Below are 18327 nucleotides of genomic sequence, written 5' to 3'. Positions count from 1 at the left end.
CCGCTGTTGCCTTCTCATGTATTGCCGCAGTTTCTCTCTGCTTCACTTTGCCACTTTTGTACAATTATGTGCAACACACCAAGGCCCAAGTGAACAAGGATTCCTTGTATTGCAAGGTGAACTGTCTGACTTTAAAATGAGACAACTTAATACAATTTTTGTTTCAGGGATCCGTTCACGATATGTGGTCTGATATCAGGGAGATGGAGGTCACACACAACAGAACTGCCAGACAAGCTTATGCATCTGCTGGAGGAGCTGGAGGTGGAGGCGGAGCCGGAGGAGGTGGAGGTGGTGGATGCACAGGATGTTGCAATCCAGGACCCCCAGGATCTGGAGGACGCCCAGGAAAGCCAGGAAAGCCCGGAAAGCCAGGAGCACCAGGATCGCCAGGAGCATCTGGAAAGGGAGCTGCTGCACCATGTGAGCCTTCCACTCCACCACCATGTCAACCGTGCCCAGCTGGACCACCCGGACCACCAGGACCAGATGGACAACCCGGACAACCAGGAGGACCAGGACCAGCAGGTGCACCAGCCGGACCAGCCGGACCAGGACCAGCGGGACCACCAGGGCCACCAGGATCACCAGGTAACGATGGACAACCAGGACAGCCAGGAGGACCAGGAGAGCCGGGAGCCAGCACTACTGGAGGAGATGCTGGACCAGGACCTGCAGGACCACCGGGACCAGCTGGACCACCAGGACCTGATGGACAAAGTGGAAGTGGAGGTGCAGGAGCACCTGGACCAAAGGGACCACCAGGACCAGCGGGACAACCAGGAAGCGATGGAAACCCAGGAACACCGGGACCACCAGGAAACGCTGGAGGTGAAGGAGAGAAGGGAATCTGTCCAAAATATTGCGCCATCGATGGAGGAATCTTCTTCGAGGATGGAACACGCCGTCGTTAATAACGATGCATTGTTGCTGCTTTCTTTGCTGGAGTCGACTCATGAGTCTGGACTCGCATCTATTATTCATTTTTGTGATAGAAATAAACATTTCTTTCTTCAAACTCTTGCTAGTGAGTGCGCCTCAATTTCTGGTTTTATGGTATTATAATGATGTCTATTCAAGTATGTACACCACTCTTATTGTTTCTTACGGTACATCGTCAAATAATCTTCTGCTCCCCGGTTACCCGGGAGTGGAATTCCCATACAATCGTATCTCAATCACCTGTTTCTACTGGCTCCGATTTGTACCAGGGTGTACCAGTGTGTACCTGTGATATCGCTTCCCCAATAATTTCACACATAATGGCATAATAAACAGATGTATGAATGCACCAGTGTCGGGGCGCTCTCCTTATCGTACTAGGTACGCACTCTTATTCTTCACATGACGAAAATATAGTTGTTTTTTATTGTTGCGTAGAACAAAGCAATATATAATTGCACCTTAGCATGGTAAAGAAAATTTGAGCATCTACAGAAGACGTCAGCAGTCATTGATGTGGTGTCGATTCAGTTTTTCTTATCACGGTACCAAAAAAAGCAATACCTAAAATTTGTAAAGATATAAATGACTATTCGAATATGTTCATGAAGTTTTTTTATCAATTTGGAAAAATATAATAGTTTTCAAGCAAAATTATATTTACAGTACCAGCCAAAAAGATATCGTGATTCGGCCGTTTTCAATTGAAACTGTCCTACTTTGAGATTATGTCATGTGTAGTTCTGATTTTCTCACTAACTATGTTTTTATTGGATCCTACAAATCAAAACTAGAGCTTTCGTTTTGTAGTTGTCAACTTTTTTGTTCGATCATTCCCTAGCAAGCTACGTATCGACAAAGTTTTCTCCCTCAAATTGTCTCAGTTCAGTGCAAAATAGTGCGATTTTGAGCTCTCGTCTTGAAATGACTATAACTCTGTAGGAAGTGTCATTACAAAAAAGCTGTCAATTACAAAAATAGAGCGCTATTTTTATTCTGCATGGTTCATTAAAGACTACCTGTTTGTGGTAATCAGAATTACCACGACACACTCCCAAAGTAGAATATTTTCACCTGCAAGCTGCCAAATTTCGAATCTTCCAACCTCTACCTGTGCATTTTTTTCCCAATTCCTGTTCTATGGAAACCCACAGCTCCCTCTGCCACTCTGGATTAGAATTCACATACAATCATATCACAATCCCCGTTTCTACTGGCTCCCAAGTGTACCAGTGTGTACCAGTGTGTACCTGTGATATATCTCTTTCAAGAATCTCACACATAATGGCATGTTAAAAAGATGCATGCATACGCCAGAGCCGCGGCGCCCTTTACGTCGTACTTGGTACGCACTGTTATTCATTTCACGGCACAAGGGCAGTGGTTTTTAACGATGTAAAGGACGAGGCACTATTTGTTTGTACTGTTGTTTCGGGCGACTATCGGCAACTCCAATAAGGGCCAGAAGATTTTCTTTCAACACTTAGAATCAAATGAATTCTATGTATTCAGCACTTTCGTATGTCAGAAAAGTAATTTTGACTTTCCCACTCTCTCTCTTTAACACTTCTGCCTACATGACTATATCGACTCACCACTATCTGATAAGAACATGCACTTTTATGAAACTTTGGTTTGCCATTCTCTGGCTAATTACGCTCATTAAATTTATGATTTGCTCCTGCTAACGGGTTTAGACATTTGAAATTAAAAATAACGCCCAAATCTTTTCTGTGGATGAATGTGCTAATTGCTAATTTCCATAATTAATCATATAGTTTTTTCCTCCGAGGCAGCTGAAAATCTCGGTAGTTTGCATATTCATAATAACATTGGAGCTTCTGTCTCAGTTTTTTGAGCAGACGAAATTTGGAATAACTAAAATTATTATTTTCCGAATCTTCCAAGCTATTTTTTCCGAGCTGTTTTCACCAAATCGTTACGTTTCTGATCTTTCAAATCAAACTAATGATACCCTATCTAATCTTTTGGTAGACAGGTACCAGTCTATCATGAAAACAATCCGTCTTCCTCAAATGAAATCGAAACTCGGAATAACAGGTTCCGCGGTGTCAGAAGCAAAATTTTCTTCGTGTGTGGTCGCTTTTCCTTTTTCGCCCTCCGTCACTTTCTCTCTATCTTTGTCTTTTCAATACATATGGAAGAAAAGGAAGACGGTCGCTATTTGTTTTGCCAGGTTTTTGATACACTCTCCAGTATGTCAGTGTGTATCATTATCAGCGCTTCCCCATGATAGTTTTCAGTCCGTATAGTTGCCTAGTTGTTCGCAAGTCTTGGTTCCTTGTAGAATGGTGGAGACTTCTCATCCATCTTGTTCCCCTTTTCCTCCTTTCTCCATTCGTAGGTCTTATTTCGTCTTTGCAAAACACATCTCGTCGAAAAAGGGGAAGAAGCCATCTGCCGGGGAAAGATGGTGCGTTCGATGCACTAACCCTCCCCCACCAAGGACCCACAAGGCCCCTTTTTTCCTCTTCGTTTTTTTCTTCTCGGTCGACGGTCCACCGCGTACGCGACGAAAACGGGAGATAAAACAAAATAAAGATAAGTAGAGAAACACGGGAGGGTCAGTGATATACCATGGATATTGTGTCAGATACCAGCAGAGGCCAAGACCTCTTCCAGAAAAGAAGGGGGTGGTTCTATTGGCCCGCGAACAAAATATAACATAAAATAAAGAGAATTAGAGAAGGATGGGGTGGTCAGCACGTGCTATACAGCGGATAGTGTGTCGAGAGGTCAACACCGCGCGGTCGGAAAGGAGGAGGGAGGGTTCTGTTGGCCCCCGTCGTATTTCGATTAGAAAAAGCGTAGCTAGAAGAGACGAAGAGAAGAAAAGAGTGAGCGGAGACTGTACGCGAAGCGCTCGCGACAAGGGGAATGGTTCCTAGTGGCCATTATACGAATGGCTGGTCATTTTCTAATGTATCATTGAGCTTTCCTTCAAAGTATTGTTTATCGATAGGTGTGGGTTAAGAGCAAGTGCATTAGGTAGGAGTGGAGCTTAAAAATTGGAGTTAGAAGTACTTTAACCTGAACAGAAAAAACCAAATTCTGTAATATGATCCTGAGATTAATGTCTCCTGTCAAAACGTTATCGTAAATCATGTAGACCACCCGAAGCGAACAGTTGGCCCCCTTCTTCTCCCTTCTCTTTCCTCCCATTCTTAACACCTTCATTCACAACACAATAGTCTACGCGGAGTATAGTGGCCGGCACAATACGATAGATACGCAGAGAAAATCTCTGGTACCTCTCAAGAAAAACAGGCACCCTCTTCCTCGCCTCTCTATCTCTCCTCCGCGCTCGCTTTTCTTTTCCCCTCTTCCACACATGTTACTGACGGCCTCCCGAACTTTTTTTGTGTTGTGGGGGTCTATTTTTAGTTGAGAAACGATGAGACGCTTCAATTGTATCCTTTTATACGATGCTCGCAGAGCCGTGTTACTTGTTTCTCGTACTTATATTTTTGTAGTTATCTGAGTATATAAACCCTATCTAACTACCATACTTGCAAATTGGGTCAAAACGGACCGACACGCGCCGGCGCGTAGCTCGCTTAAAACGCAATTTTATGCGCTAATAAATACACCAAAATAAAGATTTAGACGAGTTCTATGTCTGTGACCTACTACAGGTCGGATTACGGATCCTTGATGTGCCGCAAACCGGGGAAAAGGTCCAAAAAACGCGAAAATGACCTAAAAAGCCATTCTAGCCCGACTCGCGGCATATTAAAGTTACGGCATCAAGGCCGTAGTAGGTCACAGACACAGAACTCGTCGAGATCTTCATTTTGGTATATTTTTCAGCTTATAAAATTGCGTTTTAAGCGAGCTATGGAACCCGGCTTGTGTCGGCCCGTATCGGCCCAATTTGTAAGATAAGTAGTTATGATAGGGTTGATACTGATATGGTTGAGATGTTTTAACACTAGAAAGTTTTTAATTTTTCTCTTTTGAAATCCTCTTTTTTTTTCATATTTTATGAGCATTTTTTTCATGCAACACTGCTCGCTATCTCGGAGGTCACGCCTATTTTTCGCGGTAGTGTTCGAAATTTGAACGCAACGCTTGATGACGTGGCTGCCGCGATGAAACGGAGCCTGCTTTTTTTGCACAGAGAAATTTGAATTGAAAGTTCTTGTCTTTGCTACTGATAAGATTCAAATGTTGTTAATACTGGAAACAAAATTTTTCTCTTTTATAATCCTCTTCTATTTCTTTTTCTCTCTGGAAAAAAATCCCAATGCCATAATTTTCAGAACTAAAAAAAGAAGAACTTCAATCGAACGATTTGAAATGGAGGATCCGCTGAATGGAATTCCTCCCGAGCTTCCGCCGGACTCCGAGACTAAGCTGCTTGAAATGAATGGAAGAACTTCGTCAACCAATCATGCTGATACTGAAGCCAATTCTGGTAAGCTTTTCATCTTGTTAATGAGAGTGGATGCTGGGAATAGGGATCTTGAAGGCAGACTTGTCACGGGCCGGGCCGCAATCAAACAAAATCTCGGCCCGTTTTGAAAATGTTTTGAAAAAATTTGAATTTTTGATATTTTTTGAACTTTTTTTGGAAAAAAGTATAGTTTTTGGCCAAAACTTTAAAATTGAATGAAAGTGTGAATATTTATGATAATTTTAGTATGTACACTCTATTTTTTCAAAAAATTTTAAAAAAATTTAGTAAAAATAGGTACCCACTTTCCAATCCGAGCCGGGCCGAGAGAAAATTCGGACCGAGCGGTCCAGCCCAATTTTTGAAAAGTCTGCTTGAAGGAGCTGTCAGTCAAATTACATGTTCTCTTATTGACCAACTCTCTGAAAAATCCCAAATAGTCACGTATCTAAGAAAACTTGATCTACATATCAGTTACCGTAAGAATGTAGCTCAGGGGTATAACTAGTTTTTATACTACGTCAGGAAACTTTCCAAATTATCATTTCAGAGTCTCCTACGATGACCAATCATCAGCAATCAATGAATTCGTCTCCATTCATCCCTGATGACGTGGAGATGAAGAATGACCTTTCGGCCGAGGATACTGACAATGAGAGCTCGAAAAGCGAAGAAATCGAGCAAAAGGAAGGAGAGCTTGTTGCTGGTACGTTGCTTTTTTTGATTTCTTTAATTTTAATAAGACGCACAACTAAGTACACACGTTGGGTGCCGAAAACCACTCAACGTACAGTCGACCCAACGTTTTTCGCAACAATTTCAAAATGAATTTGTAAGCTGTTGAACCAAAACCTGTTTCTTTGAAGTGGAACGATGCTTTTGTGGAATCGTCAAAATCGAATTTTTCGATTTTATCAAATCTGGGTTACGGTGTAGAAATAAAAACACCTGGACCCGAATTCTATTTGAATATGAAGTATTTTTCATGTGGACACCTTATTATAAAAATTAACGTGATCACTGTTTTTCGAAAAAAAGGGGTGGAACGATACTTTTGTGGAGTAGTGTAGTACTGATAAGTGAGGTGAAGATCATAGGGGCACGTAAACCTAAAAACCGATTGAACCACACGACCACCAATGGTCATTTTTGTAGGGGTTGCATCTGCATAGTAGGTGTTAGTCAAATTACATGTTTTCTTATATGTACTGACTCTCTGAGAACGTAGGCTCCTTTGAATCAGATGGGAGCGTGTACCTACACTACGTCAGGAACCTCTCTTTCTCAACACAACAATTTCAGGTTATCCAGTGATAGGTATCCATCAGAAACCTGTTGACTCGTCTCCATCCATCGCTGATGCCATCGCGGGAAGTGAGATAAAGGATGATGGGAATGATATGGACTGGGACGTTGAAAAGAAAGAAAATCCGCCGGATGAGGATTCTGGAAATGAGGAGAAGAAGGAAGTTCTTCTGGTCGAGAAAACGGGAAATGAGGAAGATGAGATGCAGGATGACGTCTCAGCTGAGAATACTGGAGCTGATGAAAAATTGGATGATCTTCCGGTCGAGAATTCTGGAGCTGGTGAAGAGGAGATGCAGGATGACGTCCCAGCTGAGAATACTGCCAATGCTGCTGAGAGCTCAAATGCTTCGATGACTCCGAGAGCTCGTAAGTTGATTTTCTTGATTTCAACAGATGCCGCGCCGCCATATGTAGTGAAGAACTACTTTATCCCCAAACAAACATTTTCGGGAAGGCCAAAAATGAATAAGCATCAGTGGTTCAGTAATAGAATCCTCGCCTGCCACGAGGCCCGGGTTCAGTTCCCTGTCGATGCACTATATTGCGCCGCTATTTGTGGTGGTCAAAGGGACATTATTTGAACCATAAAAAGTTTCAGAAGGAAAAGTGAAAAATGTTTTACCCACGGTCCACCGGGGCGCGTTTCCTCTTTGGGGTTTCTCGGCCACTGCGCCTCGTCCACGGCCGCGAGGTGTAGGAATTATTGAAAGGGTCGATGAAGCTACGGGAATCGAGCACAAGTATTTAGTGTAGAACATCACGAGGTGACGAGTCGCAGAAGGAGTCGCGCTTGTAATATAACATATTAGGGGCGCGACAACAGATAAAATCACAATTCGCTAGTACTGAGAGGTAGATCATAGGGCCACCTAAAGCCACACTGAGCCACGGACAGAAACATCTTCCGGTCATTTATTTCTAGGGGCTTGAGCCTGAGGTATTCCGGATGGTTGTTCTGATATCTGAGAACTTGATCATACCTCCTCCAACATAAGAGACAACATGATTAAGTGTTGATTTTACCAATTCCAGGCCATACAAATTCTCGAAAACCGATTGCTTTTTTTTCAGGTCCCAAGGCAGCTCGTTCAAAAATTTGTCAAATCGCCGGAGAACCAGCATCAGCAGTTTTCTACACTCTTAGATCCGTGGACGCTGCACAGAATGGTAGAGTTGCTGCCTCTGCGAAAAGTGATGCGACGGAATCGGACATGGAGCCAACGGACAAAAAACAAAAGACATCCGAAAACGAAAAGGAAAAGAAACCCCGAAAAACTGCAGCTAGAAGACCAGCGGTCAGAAGCAGAGCAAGGAAGGCTGCCGAAGAAAAACCCACCGAGGCCCAGGAGGGAATGTTCAGAATGTCAGCTAGGTGGTTATCGATTGCTTGGATACTGTCGGCTTTGAGAATGGAACCAGGGAATATAATTCCAGATGTCGAAACGAAAAAACGTCGAAACGAAATTGAGAAAATGGTCAAAGAAATTGAGGTGAGGACGGTTAACTGTCGAGGGATATAAATATATGGTAATTCCAAATCTCAACTTTGTCACGGGCTGGGCCGGGCTGAGCCGAAATTGGAATTTTTTCGGTCCGGCCCGGGGTTCAAAATTCGAAAACTTTTAAACTAAATTTTGAACGAAATTTTGAAATATTATGATTTTTTTTCCGAAAATGCCAAATTTTTGATTATACTTAAGAACTCAATCAAAATCTCGTTCTGCATCAAGAAATTGGTTGTTTTAAGTGTAAAATTTTCGAAATATTCAAAAAATGTGGTCCAAATAGGTACCTGTTCTCGAAGCCGGGCCGACCTGGCCTCGCAGGTGTGAGAAAAATGTCAGCCTGGCCCGGGCCGGGCCGGATCGAAGTTTGACAAGTTTGCTAAATATATTCTATACATTTAAAAAAAATCCATAATTGCAGGAAGAAAACAGCCACATCGTTGATATTGATCTGGACACGGACATGCCAATGCAGGAAAACTACCGAGGTGTGATGGACAACATCGAAAAAATGGTTCTCCAAAGCAAAAAAGATCAGCCACGTAACAAACGCAAAAGGAGAGGGAATTCTAAATTGACGGAACCGTTTGAAGTAAACTTTACTGGAGTGCCTTTCTATGATTTCAAAAAAGTCACATCTCTGGAAATAGTTAAATTGGCCGAAAAAGCAAAAGAACGTGGATTGAATTTGGTTTTCGGGAAACCTGACCCATCTTGTGCCAATCTTATCGAAGGAGACGATGCTGTGATCAAGGAAGAGCTGCGTTTTTTCCAAAACCAAGGAATGCAAGGGACCCCAGGATACGTATCAGTCGCCAGATTCCATCTCGCTGATAACAGCGAGGGAACGTGGAAAAAGTTGCACAAACATCTGATGAAAACCAGCATGTGCGTGATAACTGGTTTGGCCAAAGTTACTGGATTCGACGAGAAGAAGTTCAGCCCAGCGTTGCTGGTTAAATGGAAGCCCGATTTCGTGCATCCACTCATGCACCAGTTGCCCCAACCAACAAGCTCCAACTTCAATCGTGACGATAAAAAAGGAAACTCAAAGAAGTGGACGATCACCGGCAGCGTCACTGAAAAAGGTTTTTCACTCAAAACCTTCGTGGACTGGCTCGACAATGGCATCAATTATGCCAAAGAAGGTCAGTCTATTAGAATCTTTAAATTTCTAGACAACCCGTGGTGCTTAATTTTTTAAACCAAACTTTATTTCAGTCTATCGAAAGATGAGAGAAAGTCAAATGACGGACCTCGAAATCTTCCGAGAGGAGCTAGAAAGATTCCTGCACGAGAACCAACTTCCAATCAATGGACAACAGCACAACACGAATGCCAATCTTATTGGGTTTGCCACCAACATTGAATTGGAAACGCAAGAGTTCACTTTCGCAGAACTGAAAACGGTGAGTTCCGTGCTTCTCACTTTCAAATTCAAAATTTCTTGTTTTCAGGAAGTTGAAAAGTTGCCGTTCATGCTTTCACCAAACGGAAAAGGCAACCTTCTCAATTATGCCGGAGAGATCATTGCCGGATTGAACAGTGCCCAGCTGTACGTGAAGGCTCCAGGAAGCCGAACCAGCATTCATCCGGAGAACAGTGCTCTTGCTTCGTTCAACCACAATATCGGACCCGGGGATTGTATTTGGTACGGAGTTCCATTGGAACACTCCAAGAAAATGACTCAACTTCTCAAGCACCACAATGCCAAAAGCAAGTCGGTTGGTCTCTATGCCACTGCAAACTGGCCAAGTGAGGAGGAGCTCATCAAGGAAGGAATTCATCTGCAGAAGTTCGTGCAGAAGCCTGGAGACACCGTGTATGTTGGAGCCGGAACTTACCATTGGGTTCAGTCCAACGGGTACACGGTGAATGTGAGCTGGAACATTGCCCAGCCGAATTTTGATCAATTGGCATTGGCAGCATTCATGAACGATCACTATCGGCTCAACCACAGTCATGCTCTCCTCCCAATTCAAACGATTGCCTGGAATATCGTCGAGAAGAAGATTCGCCACAGTCTGAAGTTCGATCAGCTCATCTCCGTGATATGTATGAGGTAATACACATTTTTTATATGCATAACAACTCTTACCATCAAATCCTATTTTCAGATCTTTGGCCAGAGCTCAAACGGAGTTTGATTATCTTGCGGCGCACGGTGTTGAACCTCGGCCAGCTGCAGAAAGTCGTAATGTGGTGCCTGTGGAAAGATGCTCCAAGTGCGAGGTCTGCACGCACAACATGTTCTTCGTCTACACCGACACCAAGACCTTCTGCATCGAGTGCGCCCATAAGTGAGTTTCTCTCAGTTAAATTTGTAGAGGAAAAATATAATTTTTCAGGAAACAGCCGAAGTTCATTGGTATGACGGCATACTATCGTCACAAAATGGAGTATTGGATGGAAAAACTGGACCAATTCAATGCCTTATGGCGTCAAGAGGCAGGAGAGGACGAAGCTCCACAGGAGGCAACTCCACAAGACGCAGCTCCACAGAACGCAGCTCCACAAGACGCAGCTCCACAAGACTCAGCTCCACAGGAGGCAGCTCCACAGGAAGCAGCTCCACAAGACGCAGCTCTACAGGAGACAGCTCTACAGGACGCAGCTCCACAGAACGCAGCTCCAAACGACGCAGCATACGTGTAAGCTCAACTTCATCAATACCATCAAAAGTTGGACTTTTTGCCAAAAAACTGAAAAACTTTCGAGAAAAACTCAAATTTTCATACTGAAATCGTTGCGTTTTTTGTTTTCGTTCTCATAATATCTCATAATATCAGCTCATCGAAATTCCGGCTTTGAAGAAATCCGTAACAAAAGACATTTCGCATGTTTCGTAGTTCATGTGAGCTGCCAAAGCCAATTGAATGGTTCAGAAAACGACAAAAACCGCTACTTCTGTGAGAAAAACAGTTTTCAAATCTTATCAAAAAGCTTCTTTTCGGCGTTCTGGACAAAACTTCATGTTTAGGAAGTTCACTGAAAATGATTTTTTGACTTTCCCAGACAATTAATTGTCTGAAAAGTTCAAATTCTCCCTGAAAAAAACGGGATATTTGAGGTTGTTGTCCCCATGGCTGCGAAATGTCTTTTTTAAAAACTAGCTGCGAGACCGTGTTGCGGATTCTCTCTGAGCCCAAATTTAATATCTAATCCTATCGAATTCCCCATTTTTTATTTACTATCTAATCCTATCGAATTCCCCCTTTTTTAATTTCTTATCAGATCCTATTGAATTCCTTTTTTTTCAATTACATATCTAATCCTATCGAATTTTTCTCTCCCCCCAACATTTTATAGGATTCAATTGTTTTTGTTTTTGTTTTTTTCTAGATTTCTTTGTAAATTTTTCTTTTTTCTCCCACTTGCCCCCATGATTTTCTCCGAATCTCTTTCCACCCCCCATACTTGTAACTCTTCCCATCTTCCCGAAAAATCTTTCTCAATCTTATTTTCTCCTCAAACCTCTTTTTTGTATGTTCTTCTGTTTTTATGGTCTACTGCTGTTGGTTTTCCGTACTATTTTTCTGAAGCTGGTATTCACGTCCGGAGAAAAAACATTTTCCCTCGATTCCTTTTCCGGAAAAACGATGAAAAACTGGAAAACCCGTTTTTTCGGTATATGAAAGGTAAAAAGGGAAAAAACGTTTTGCCGGACGTGAATAGCCCATAGCTGTTTTCAAAAAATGTATAATCATCTGATGCATTTATTCAATAAATCAAAATAATCTTCAAGTCCTTTATTGCTAATTACAGAAAAATTACCAAGACGATTGGGAATCATCTGTAATACATTCATGGGATCTCAAGACCGATATTTCTATTATGACCGGGGCTCATGATTAGAGAAATCGCGTTTTTCCCAAATATTTCACTTCAAAATGAAACGTTTTGATGATTGGACGCCGCTTCTGTGCTTAAAAAATTCTAATGTTCACCGATACGATAAGTTATCAATAAAGCGCGTCTTAGGAGGTGGACTCGGCCTCAACGTGGGAGCTCTGATTGATCATAGCTCAGAATCGACATCTCACCCTCATCGAAACGATAGAAATGTACCGTAACCCGAGTTCCTATCTGACGCCATAAAGTATTCAAAACTCCGCCCCGCTCCAGCGATACTCATCTCCAACAAATAACACATATGTGATGTGTAATATCCTGTCTCGATAACAATCTTCGCGACACATTAGGAAGGCACGTGACCAAGTGACCTATTGTACATATGGTTAAGACATTTGGTCTACACATAGCAAAATTGGATAAGATAAGGTACAGAGTCATTTTTTTAATATTATACTGTAATATTGCGTTTATCGTATAATTATTCAAATATCTCATAACTGAACTTTAGATTACAATCATTGATTTTTTGTAATGAAGCGGTGGACACAAAGAACAAAAAAAAGAACGCGAATCAGACGTCCTTTATTTGTTTTGTATTCATTACACTATTTCATCATGTTCACAAGGTTATGCATATGAAATTTCAAACTTTGGTATTGATCTTTGTACTCTTTCGTGATTTGGGTCTATTTCTAGACACATATGGTTTTGAGAACGATTCAAAAGCTAGTAATTGAGTGACCTTTGTGAGATCAAGGTTGAATTTTGGCAACATGGGATACGGTATCTTTCAAATTTGCAACGGATCGCGCAGGAATGGAGGAGGCAGGCTGAAATCGAAATTTTTGCAGCCTGGAAGTTCATTACTGAAAAAATTGAAATTTTTCTCCGAAAATGTTTGAAACAAATTTTAAGAACGCTTTTTTGTAGGTTTCAAAGGTTTTTGAGGGGTATACTTGAGAAAAAAAAAGAACAATTCACAGAAAATAAATCTTTGCCAAAAAGATTGAAACCGAAAAGGGAAAAATGATAACAATCCGAGTCGCAGCTTTTCCGAGCCGAGCCAAAACCGAACCGAGATCTGGCGGACTGTTTTATGCCGTTTTTGAACAAAAATGCACAAAAATTCATAAAATTCAATCACAATTGTGACTGGCGCGTCTTAGACGTGTTTTTGCCTTAAAATGAGTCAACTTTTAAGCTAAAAAATGGGCTTTCCTTTTGAAAATTGCTCGATTCTGATGAAGACTGAGTCTGCCGCGCCTTCAACGCGTTCCTATTCAGCAATTTTACGGGTGTCTAGTGCCTCTGACGCATTTTTTATCATCTTGTGGTTCAATATATGTTATATCAGGTAATTTAGAACTTTGTTTTTGTTCTAGTAATACACTTCCATTTCCGCTTTTTTACTACTCGAAGACAGAAAAAAGGAGTTTTTTTCTGCAGAGAGCAGAAAAAAGGAAAGGGAGCTGTCTGACCTTACAGAGATTTTTTGAGGTTTGTTGCCACAGAGCTATCAGTTTTTACCAACAAAACTGAATTTAACACGAATAGAACCATTTTAAAGGGTTTTTAACAACAAAAGGAAGAAAAAATCGTTTTTTAAGAACCACATTCCGCTCAACTCTGTTCAATACTCCAGGAATTTTTCGTTTGTTCTTCATATCAACCCAGAGACCTCTCGATTTCGCCTAATGGATCTTTTTCTTTGCCATCTCTTGCACGTAGGTAGATACATTGTTGTGACCATGGTCTTACTATTCTCACAATTCTCTCTGTCCTCTCACTTGTATATAGTCTCTGCTCCTCTAACAGTAACCACCTCTGTTGCATTTTCGGGTCACCCTTGGTTGTCAGGTTGTGTGTTGGAGAGAAGGTGTCGTTGCGTAGACTGTTGCGTAGTCATTGCGTTACATACGTCTCCGTCGTATCGTTTCTCATATAAAGGTATTATGAAGTTTCTCGTCCTCTCAGTTTCTCCGTCTCTTCCTAACCATTTTTAGCTCCCAGACCTGGCCTGGCCATTTGACTATAATAACTCACAGCGTTTCATAAAATATGAAAGAAGATGATAATGACAAGAGAGAAAAAAGAAAGAGAAGGATTTTTTGCACAGTATATACTCTCAAAAAGAAAAATGAAACAATAATTTCGAGTGTCTTAGCGCATTGCTTACAAGAAATTACATATTCACACGTTTTACGAACGGACAAAAAAATTGCATATTGTAAAATTTAGTTATCGATACATAGTTTTTTGAGAAACAGATTTCAGGTTCGAATAGAAGATCTAACTACTTGACCCCTATATCGTCCAACCGAACCGCTCTTTCTTCCCCAACTCGGCTTATATAAAACCATTCACCCCTACATCGTTGTGTGGAGCTCCCGATACGATGTTTATAAATTTTGAAACTATTGTTTATCTACAGTCAGCAAAATATAGTGTTGAAATGGAATATTAAAAAAAACATAATTTACGCTTCACGTACTACATCTAAACAATAACTGCAAGATACAAAATCATGGAGAGATAAGAATAGAACTTCAGTCTAGTGAATTCATATGTACCAAATTTTCATCAGGTGTTCACAGATTATGTGTTCTGTCTAGCGAATCAGTTGTGCAATACGGAAATTTCGGATTTTTTTTTCATGTAATCACGTTTTGTTTCCGTTCGAGTTGTATTTATTTTTTGAATACAGTTGCTCACATTCCGATTGTGCAACCCCCCAACAGCAGCCAGAAGCGAGCGTTCGGATACGCATTAGACTCCGCCCTCTATTGCGTAACTTTTTTCTCTAAGGAGAAGAGAACGTTTTTCTAGCCTTCTCCTTAGCAGACTACTCTCTTTTTCTTCCAAAAAACACCTCTCATCATTTAATCTCTCTAGACTTTCTGAGTGCGTTCCGTTGATTGATTACACTCAACTTAATCGTTTACAAGTAAGTGCCAAAACATTACAATGAGAAAATCGTTGCATTGTACATATTTTATGAGAAATTGACTTTATAAGAGTGAAACAATTGTTTTTCTCCGCTTATCATAATTTTCTATCGTTTTCTGTTATCAGACAGCGTTGACAACGATTTTTTCTATTTCTCATTGGAAAAAATGAACTGCTGATTTAGCTTTTCACTTTAAAACGGTTGCTCGCTATTTCATTCTCTTCTCATATATTGGTTAAAGCATTTTTTGATTCAACGCTCATTAATGGTTCTTTTTGATAGAAACTCAATCGAAATTTTTATACAATCACAAAAGAAACATCTCATCTCAATTTTGTCATGCTATCCTACAAAACCTTTCATAGCTTTTGCGTCGCGCACGTGTCTCATCTTCTCTTTTCCCGGACCATCTCGCTATGCAATATCCGATAAAGTCCTCAGTTTTGTACGTCAGCGAGAGGGGTGAAGAACGATACACACAGAGACGATTGGCACCCCTCCCCTCCCCGATTGTGTTACTAAACTGTTTGACACCATCTAAGATTTCCACGACCGCTGTCTACAAGACATCGGTCTTATCGTGTTTTCTTTCTCTCTTGAGAAATATAGAAAGGTGCATAAAATAGAGAGTGGGAGAGTGAAAGAGAAAAATATGCAATGAAATTTATGGCAGCTACTTTTGATGGATAAACCTTCAGTCATGATCATGAAACACATCTATCGGGCTACTGTGACAAAGAGAAGACAAAAAAGGTTTTGAATCCAACAGTAATGGATAATTTTTACAATTTTTACACAAATTAGGTAAAGGTTAAAAAAACAGATGAACGTTCCTTGAAAACTTAGACGTTCTTTTAAGCCTCCGGTTTTTTTTTTGAAAAAAATTTCGAAAGTCTTTTCAAATGTTTGAACGTCGCAATAAACGTTTAAACATCTCATAAAATGTTTAGACGTCCTTTGAACGTGGCATAGTGTGGCATTGTCCTGAGACTCAGCACTCTGGAAGTAGCGAATTCCTACAAACAGACTCAGCAAGCTCCCGGATGTCTCAGTTTGAAGGAATTTGCTATTTCAGAAAAAAGAAGAAGAATTATATGCCACTCAATGAAATGTTTCTCTTTCCTCAATCTTATTTCCCTATCTTTGCTGTATTCTCAATTTATCATAATTCCAGTAATTTTTTAGTCTATCCAATTTAGTGAGCCGGTGTTCAACACAAAAATCATGTAATGGCCTATGTTCAGAACCAATTGAATGAGCAGACCTTCACAGTGACATCTGTACAGATTCATGGCTGTTATCTTCCATTTGTAGATCTAATAAGATTCTCTTATCGCATTCTGTCAAATTGAGCAGTCTTTTTTATGTCAGTTGCCATGGTAGAGATTTTTCGATACTGTTGCATAATCTAATAGCATATCTAAAAAAATAGATAAAACCACGTACATTGGTCTTGTACAAAACTCTGGAAATGTCAGACAGGTTCTAGTAGTATAACTAACACATTCTAGCTTTTCCGCTAAACTTTTTAGACATGCAATCAAAATCAAACTTTTACATTTTTTATAATTTTAAATAGTCAGTAAAAAGAACTCCATTGTCCCCCGCGTCGATTGATGGGTACTATCATCCACATCATATCTCGGAATTCCTTCTATTTGCCTTCTTATTCCCTCATATCTCTTTGTGGTCAAAATTAGTGGATACGATTGAAATGTGAAACTGCTCATCTGTATGTTCTTCTCTTTCCCTATCACGAACATCTCTTTTTGTGTTCTAGATCTTTTATATTCATTCAGGTGGACAATATTGAACGTCGTTTTTCGCCGGAACCGAAATTTTTCTATTTTCTCCGGAATGGTTTTAGAAATGAAACGTTTTTGCAGAATGACTCCAAAATTCAGACCAAGCAAATACGATGGTCAGTTCAAACGAGTTGGAGATAAGGGTCAGTGTCGATTGTGTAGAAAAAAATGTCCGTGGACGAAAAAAAGCGGAACCACTTGTCTTCTATTTCATTTGACAAAACATCACCCTGAGGAAATGGAGCAGGTACATATTTTATTTTCAGTAGCGGTCATGGGAGAGTATTCCTATGCGCTTTAATGTGTATATCAACTGTAACAAGTCCCCTTTGCATAAACTATTTTATACGTAGAAAATATCTAGTAAAAGTGACATAGGATTTTTGATCAAAGGGATCTGCTGATTTTTTGATTATCAATTTTTCATGGCCTTGATTTGAATATCCGAAGAAAACTTTTTATTTTTGAACAGAACCTTTTGGTTTTAAATCAAAAATGTTGGCAAACGTTTGTAAAAATTTAACATGATGTTACAATGAAGGATGTGCGAAACTAGAAATTTCGGAATTCGTAACTTTTCCAAATTTTTTTTGGAACTCGGAACTATTCCGAGTTATTATTTTCAGAAATTCCAGAAACTTCGAAATATCAGTTTTTTAAGTTTTTCATAGTCAAAATCTACAAATATACAGAATAAACTAAAATTATAGCACAAGTGAGACGTTTTGGCACCGTTCACGTTGGGTTCGCAGCAATTTCTTTATCATCACGAAAATATTTCGAAAATTTCGGAAAAGTTTTTCAGCAAACATTTCTCAAAACATCCCTGGTTAGAGTATTTCTGCGCATTCAAATAATATATTTTGCAATATTGTTATAACTCCGAATTACCACAAAATGCGAAAAAAAGATGCGTATTGAGGTAATCAACATAATTCCAGTAGTAAAACATAATTCAGCTAAAATACACATTAAAGTACAGAGGTACACTCCCGTGCAGTGAGATATACAATTTAGTATTTTTAGTTAAATACGATCAACTTTGAGAGGGTTTTACGGTATCAATGATTGTCCCACAAAATAAGCTTTGTATAAACCGTACAAAACGAAGGTAGAACTTCATTTTCGTAGTTGAAAATGTTTTCTGAACGAACACTCAATAGCAAGTTACATATCGACAAAGTAATTTTTTCCTCAAATCGTCCCATTGGTCATTTTTAAGGGACATCTTAAAAATCACTCTATTTTTCCCTGAAATGAGCAAATTTGGAAAAATTACTTTGTGAATATGTAACTTGCTAATGAGTGTTTGAACAAAACATTTTTTCAACTACAAAAATGAATTCTGCTTTTGTTCTGTATGGTTTATACCTACTTTGTAAAACAATCAGTTCAAACCGTAAAACCCTCAAAGTTGGTCATTTCCAAATGAAAAGGAACTGTTCGTATATTGTTTCTAAACTTAGATAAACATATTTACCTTTGCACTTTTTAGTTAAATAATGAACAAGCAAACCGAGCCAGAAGTCCTGATGATAATGGTATTCC

The sequence above is a fragment of the Caenorhabditis remanei genome, chromosome X (genome assembly GCF_010183535.1).
Source record: "Caenorhabditis remanei strain PX506 chromosome X, whole genome shotgun sequence".
Lineage (NCBI taxonomy): Eukaryota > Metazoa > Nematoda > Chromadorea > Rhabditida > Rhabditidae > Caenorhabditis > Caenorhabditis remanei.
The sequence above is the reverse complement of the archived record's forward strand: the minus strand, read 5'-3'. Positions refer to the sequence as shown.